Below are 7197 nucleotides of genomic sequence, written 5' to 3'. Positions count from 1 at the left end.
TCTCTTTGCCCTCCAGATATACTCTCTGCCCTTCTCTGTGCTAGTCTGTGTCCGGCAGGCTGATCTGCACAAACCACATCAATGGGTTCTCAGCCCCAGTGGGAGGAGAGGGAGGCTGTGAATTTAATTCCCTTCCTGCCGTGGACACAATTTGGCCACATCTTTCCATCAAATGTCACAGCTTTCCTCCAGTGACCCTCTCCCTATGGCTACCCACCCTGAGATCTGGACCTGGCACATGTCCCTTCAGACCCGGGGGTAAGGAAGAGCTTTCCAATCACCATCACCTTCTGCTGTCTTAGCCCCCAGATCCTTCAGCACCCTTTGTACATATCCCCAGATCTTTCCACACCTTTGTAACTCACCTTTTTATTAGCATCCTTCACTTACTCAGCTTGAGAGCGCCATCTGTTTCCTGCTGGAAGTCTGAGGGACACGCTGCGCTCTTGGCAGCTATTTCTCTTTCAGAGAAATGCTTCTGATGGTGGAGTAATGCGCTCAGATACCAGCAGATTCTGGAGGGTACTTTGGGTCAAAAGATAAGAATTCACTTTCCTGAACAACTTTGTAATATTTATGAGAATGATACTCTGCATGGGGTTCAGAAAATGTGTCTTATAAAACACACAGCCTCGGTCCTATAATCCGAAATGCAGACAAATTTATGGTCCAATTCCTGCAAGGCAAGTGAATGACAAGAAGACTGCCCTCCCTTTGTGGGTGGGCAAAGCAGAGCAGCACCCTGCCATCACGGGAAGCCTGTCCCAGGAGTGGCATCATTCTGCCTTCCCAAAAACTGAGAAGACAAGTGCCCAGGGGAAACTGCAAAGGGAGATATCTATTGTCTCCTGTGTCTAGAAAAGAGCTACCCATGAGGTGAGATCAAATACATGAACTGCTCCTTCTCTAATGCATTCTCCTCACTGTCGAAAGGCCTTTCTTAAGCACAGAACCGATGAGGAGGCCACTTTCTGTGCCAGAAACCTCCAGGGGCTCTTTGACCAGGACAAAGAATGACAAATACTCAGCATGTGGGTGGCCACTCCCACTCCCGATTCCCAGGGCCCACTTGTCCAATAAAGCTGCTTTCAGCGGGGGAAACTTTCCATCATGGCTCTCCAGGTAGCCAACACTTATGTTGCTTTCATTTCAGGTCAACGTTATTTCCCAACCTTGTCCTTTAAGGTAAAATATATTCTGAATTCAGAAGCACAGCATTGCACAATGTGGCCCCAATCTTCCATTCCAGCACCTGAGCATTTTTCCTCTTACTCTTTTGTGCCAAACTGTTAGCTTTATTCTCACTGTTCACAGCATATATTGGGCATTTGAACTATCTGTTAGACTAATATTGATACGGTCCTATGAACTGAAGTTTGCTTTAAACACAAGCACATACACACAAAATTTGCATCTGAGCCAAATATGTTTAGAATATTGCAGTAGCCCCGGATAATATTTGTGTATTAGGTTGGAGCATTTGCCCATACACTTATTTTTATATATTTAAAGGGTACAAAAGGCTTATTAGATGAAAACTTGGGAAATATATTCCTTATGGAGCAAAAGCAACATGTTCAAGCCCAGTGTGTTTTTAACTGACTCTTTCAAGCAGGTGACCTCATGACCTTGGCCTCCTCCAGGGAGAGTGGTCAATGCATTCCCGTGTGAGGTTGAATCTTTTCTTCGTTGTACTTCAGCTGTCCACAAATAACAAATTCCTGCTGTTCTCCCAAGTTGTCTCGATTTTATCTCTCCCCGGAAAAGCCGATGACATCATTTATCTGCTGACTTATTTTAAGTGTGAGCTTACTTAACACTAATCTACTGAATTCACATTAGAATTTCAGCTTCAGTTTCTTAAGTAGAAGAGGAAAACAAAAACAGGATCTTTACAATTAGAGTTAAATTTTAAAAATGTGTTTAGAGAAAAGAATTCGATTCTAAATATAGACAACTATACACAACTGCTTGTCAATGCATTGGAGTTCATGGCAGGTTGAGATTCAGATGATTTTCATTCTACCAGTATTCACTGAGAGACTGCTCTATGTCGGGACCAGTCTGAACACTGGGGAAGGGGGAAGGTCTGAGGACGCCACTGCCCACCCTCCCAGAGCACACAGTCTTGTGGGGACAGAAGACATGCCCACAAATTATTGTCACCCAATTTAATTTTAAACTTCACTCTTCAGATAATATTTTCAAGCTACCCTTTAGTGAGCACTTACTGTGTGGTAGGCAATCATTATTTCACCTATATTACGTCTTTTAATTCTCATGGCAGTTTCTAAACAGTAGGTGTTATTCTTTCTGCTTCAGAGATGAGAGAAACAAAGTTCATAAAGTATGGGTAATGCAAAGTTCAATTAGCTAGTAAGCCCATGCTCACAAGGAGCCAGACATTAATTATTGCAGCTATATTTTTAGACAAACTTTGAAAACATCGAAATGTAGCAACACAGCCAAGGTTACAAATAATCCTAAAACCGAATTGTCAGTTCCTGGATAATTCAAGATATTCCAAATATGTGGTAGTTGGTAGTTGACGACCCAAAAGATATTTTTTGTTCAGAGTTAATTTCTTTACCAAAATCTTTTTTAAACAAATAAACCCACTGAAAAATATTTTCAGAATCTTTTTTTCTTTCAAGGCAGCAAAAATAAATTTAGACAAAGCAAAAAATAATTGTCAATTTTGATCTCAGCAGATTTATCTTCATAAATAACCCAGGGTGGTATGTGGATGTGTGGCTCAAAGTGATAAGATTATAAAATATCAACTAGAAACAGTCACAATAGTGGAGTCTGGGAGTGCAGATTTTTTAGATTGGCATATTTGGAATAGCTTTATTATTATTATTGTTTTAGCACATTTTGAAAGTGGAAACAGAGGGCTAGGACAGGATAATACTGTTGCTATGAGGGGCTTTGGTTTCTCTGCAATCCAATAGCTTGCGTTAAGAAATATGCCTCTCTTTCAGTGAACCTTCTCTAAATACCACAGAATAGGTGTCGTTGAGATCCTGAGAGCAGCCTTCATATTGAGGGACTGGGGTTAACTGCGGAGTGACACAGGCCTGGAGCCTTACACACAACCTTGTTTGCACAGAGGCCAGAAATGAGAAGTAGAGTCAAGAGAAACTGGTGAACAAAACCTGACCTTCCTTCCAGCTGCTCCCTGCAAAAATGCCCTGCACAAATGCAAAAAAGCAGAGTGGAGTTCAGCTGGAAGATGGCTCGAGAATTTCATGATCAAAATTTCCTCTATCCAGGAACCGGCTATTGAGTTGGAAGCCTCGGGCCGGAAGGCACTGCAGAATCTTTGGGGACAAAAAGAAAATGGAGGACCTTGACTTGCCCATATTAAGTCAGTCAGCAGCAACTGGAGATTTTAGTCCAGGGTTCCAGACTCACCAGAAAGGGCAAATCTCTGTGAGTACATAGTGCCCACGCTGTGGGGCCTGGAGGGTGGACCTGGATGGTGGGGACAGGGGTCTCATCGGTTTGTTAAGTGGCAAACCTGCTCCAGAGGTAGTCACTGCAGATGCAAGCAGCAAAAACTCTTCAATCTAGAGGGAAAAAGGCAATTGTTGGTTTTAATCTTGAAACAAGATTGCTTTAACAGGATTTACCCAGTTCGTGTATGTATACATGTGACCCAAAGTGCGAAGAGAATAGAATAGCAACTAGAAACAAATTCAAAAATTCAAGTTCTACCATTTACCAGCTGCGTGGCCTTGAGCATTTTGCTTCCCATCCGTCAGCCTGTTTCCCCTTCTGTAAAACAGAGATAGTAAAAGAATCTAGTTTATAGGCTTCTTGTAAGGACCGAGAGAAGAATTTCACATTGCCTGGCACTTAGTATTTCATCTTATTAAATATTATAATTATCATCAAAGATCTACTTTGTATATTTAGACAATAAAACTTGCCCTTAACTACACAGGATTTGCCAAAAACTCATCATCTGTCTGTCTTTGTCCTCATTCCCTCCCTAGCTATTTCCTAGCCTTGAAGGATTTACCTGGCAAGTCAAGAAAGCCTCATTTCCTAGAATTGAAGTAAGTAGGCCCCCCTCCCCGAAATCCCACCAGACCTTCTCCAAGGAGGACCTAAACGCAGATGGTCAGTTGGTACCCCAGTTTCCAAGCAGAGAAAACAACTGGACAACGTTCTACAGTAGTTTCTAGAGGGTAGACAATTTCTTTATGTGATTCTCTTTTGCAGCTCTTAGAACTCAGCTCTCGGGGTAAGTGTGGGTGTTAGTGAAGACGGCCAGCAGCTGTGGAGGAGGGCGGGGTGGTGAGAACGTTCTTCACCAGTGTGGGCAGAGACTGGCTCCACGACAGACAGTGCAATCTCTTCCTGACGTTCCAGATGCAGGCCAGGTAGGCAAAAAGGAAGTAGAAGACACCATCATACCTAGACTCCAGAAGGGTTTCATTCCATTTGGATCAATTTTAGAGGCCGCCCCACTCAAACGGGGTTAGTAGACCATCCTGGGAAGGGCTGCAGAGACCAAAGCAGGATCGTGGCAGGAGCCCTGGCACACCTTCCTCCCTGGAGCTGGGCTGGCACTTCACACCCTTCTCCTGACAAGTCAGCCCTGTTCATAGTTCCTCTGACCCGTCAGCTCTTTCCTTCTTTCCAGGCCCTTTCTGACATCCTGCCTCCACCGCACTGCCTCGTGGGCAGAAGGGCCTCACCTCCGCTTTCTCGGGGTCCAGCCTTCAATCCGGATGCTCAGCTGGTGTTTCCAAATCCCCAGCAGGACTGTCCGCTGTGCTCCAGGCGGATTCCTCCCATCCTCCCTCCCTTCTCCCCTCTCTCTTCCCCTTTTCCTCCTTTCTCCCCTCCTTTCTTCGTTCCGGCCAATATATTTATTGCCGGATGCCTGGCACTGAGACTTTGTTCCTGATCTGGGGTTAAGCTGAGCTCTTAGATTTGAAGATGCCAGCGACCAGTGTTGAAAGCACCTTGAGGGAGGAGAGCATTTACGGGGTGTGTTGAAGAAAGACGCTCGGCCGATTGGAAAGACTGAAATGGTTTGGACTTAACGAAGCCGACCGGCGTAGCAGAGGGGCTAGGGGCGAAGCACGGGGAGAGTCGGTGCGCCAAGTGCGGGAGGGCAAAGCTCAAGCAGCAACGCACATCCAATGTGATGGTGGAGCACCTCCTCCCGTTCCTGCTGCCCTGTGCCAGCCACAAGGGGAGCCGAGAGAAAAGTGGAAAAGATGCTCTGGGGAGGCACGCGGAGGCAGCTACCACGCTGGAGCCGCTGACCCAGACACTCCGCATGGGTTCCCCGGTGATTTCCAGGCGGGGCAGCTGGGAAACAGGCACAGAGGGTTAGTGGTTTCCCAGGAAGGGATACACTTCCTGCAATGAATCACCCTGTGTCAAGGAGGATTTTTATGACATCAGCTTCCAAGCAGATCACCGAGACTCCGCCACTCAAGAGGGCACTGGAGCTTAACACCACCAGAGCCCACACTTGATGTTTTCTTTCTTGTATTTTCCAAGGGGACATTTGGACCAAAAGTGGCCTGTGCCCCTGGAAACTCTGAGTAGTGGCTTGGCATCTTAGGAATCCGTCTGTTGTGCTTTGTGGAAGAGTCTGGAAAGGTCTAGTTTTGTCTGGAAAACAAAACTCATGGTTGTTACTGTGAAAGTGTAACCCCGCTTACTCCCTTCTAATAAATGCTGCAATCTCGAAATAACATGAATTAAATAAAGTGATCCCTTGGTATCTAGATATATCACTTAAGATCAATTTGCTTCTATTGGTCTAATTATATTAACTTTGGATTTTGGAGGCACAGTTGCAATGCTTTTTGCAAATCTTTCAAATCCTCAATATTTTCCTTTTTTATTCCCACTTTTTTTTCAGTGAAGCCTAATGTCTTCCAGCCCCAGGCTTGCGGGTCCGTGTTCATCTCTGTGACTGACCCCATAATATTTACTTACAACGTTCATAAAAATACCGTGCATGCCAAAAGCTGCTAGCTGCAGGAAAATGATAAAATATAAAAATATTTAATCAGCCAGTGGGAATTCCCTTACGTGTTAAATCAAAGGGTCTCTCAGAGGGTTCACCGTGACCTTGGAAACCCAGCAGATTCAAGCCGCCCTGAAGGGCCCCAGCAGGAGGGAATGCCTGCGGAGAACCTGCAGGGCCCCTTCATGTCTTCTAGAAAACACAGCCCGAAGGGGGTTTTGGCTTCATTGTCAAGGAGCTCAGGGGCAGGTGTGTGGAGACACAGTGGGGCTTTTCCATTTGGGGTGTTTGTCGTTTGTCCTGTCTCACCCAGGGCCATCCCACCTTGTGACACCTACTCTGTTCCTCTTTCTCCGAGTCTGTTTCTCTAAAAGGGTCACTGTGAAGGGTTTCTTTTGCTTTTTTTTTTTTTTTCCCCCCAGCTTTACTGAGATATAATTGGCATATAACATTATGTAAGCATCAGGCATGCAATGTGATGATTTGATATACATACATATTGTGAAATGTTTACCACAATAAGGTCAGTTAATGCATCCTTTACCTCAGGTGTGTGGAGGGCTTCTAAGAAAGAGTTGCTAGAGAAGTAATAGGAGGAGTGATGTGGTGGGGAAAACACCCCAGGGAAAAGCAAGTCTGGACCCAGCCCTGACTCTGCTACGACCTACCTTGGCCAAGTCATTGCACATCTCTGGGAATCAGATGTAGGGGCAGTGTTCAGCTCTAGTGGTTCCACAAAGTACCCTTAGGTTAGAGAGAGGGTGACCATGTGAAGCTATTGGGCTTCTAGGCCCTTCCTGCATTCCCATGTCAATCAGCTCTGCCTTACCAATTTTAGATTTGGGATTATACATATTACTTAATTCACAAAAAGTATCTTACTATTAAGAAGGAAAGTTTAAAAACCAGTGGGCCACAAAGAGATTCCTGTTGAATATTAATATAATTTGGGGTTCAGTAATATGTCAGACTCCAATTTCCCTCTCTTTGGCATTCCCTGCTAAAAGCTGGTCAAAACTGGTTAGTTACATCTGCTGTCCACTAAAGAGCTGATGCGGTGTAAGCCCCAAGACAGGGACCATCTGAGAGGTGAGGTTGGGTGGCAGGATTCAAGGATTCAGTTTCGCAAGCAGCAAGCTGACCCACATGGCAAAATGCTTTTCTCCCCTTTGGGGTTACTTTCTACAAGAATGGTA

At 45.0% G+C, this 7197-nt stretch overlaps 1 long non-coding RNA gene across 3 annotated transcripts; it reads left to right on the top strand.

Annotated features, from left to right (window-relative positions):
- Window positions 1–2762: 2762 nt before the first annotated feature.
- On the top strand, window positions 2763–5759 carry LOC145720626 (uncharacterized). Of its 3 annotated transcripts, none has more exons than XR_014143730.1 (4): window positions 2763–3435; window positions 4002–4064; window positions 4231–4391; window positions 4655–5759. It is a non-coding gene; the product is annotated as an uncharacterized LOC145720626 (long non-coding RNA). The 3 variants fall into 3 exon arrangements; XR_014143732.1 differs by having other exon boundaries at window positions 4231–4488; XR_014143731.1 differs by lacking the exon at window positions 4231–4391 and having other exon boundaries at window positions 2767–3435.
- The last annotated feature ends 1438 nt before the right edge of the window (window positions 5760–7197 follow it).

Source organism: Leptonychotes weddellii, chromosome 3 (genome assembly GCF_054177405.1).
Source record: "Leptonychotes weddellii isolate Sample4059 chromosome 3, ASM5417740v2, whole genome shotgun sequence".
In the NCBI taxonomy this organism is placed as follows: Eukaryota; Metazoa; Chordata; class Mammalia; order Carnivora; family Phocidae; genus Leptonychotes; species Leptonychotes weddellii.
The sequence above is the reverse complement of the archived record's forward strand: the minus strand, read 5'-3'. Positions and strand labels throughout refer to the sequence as shown.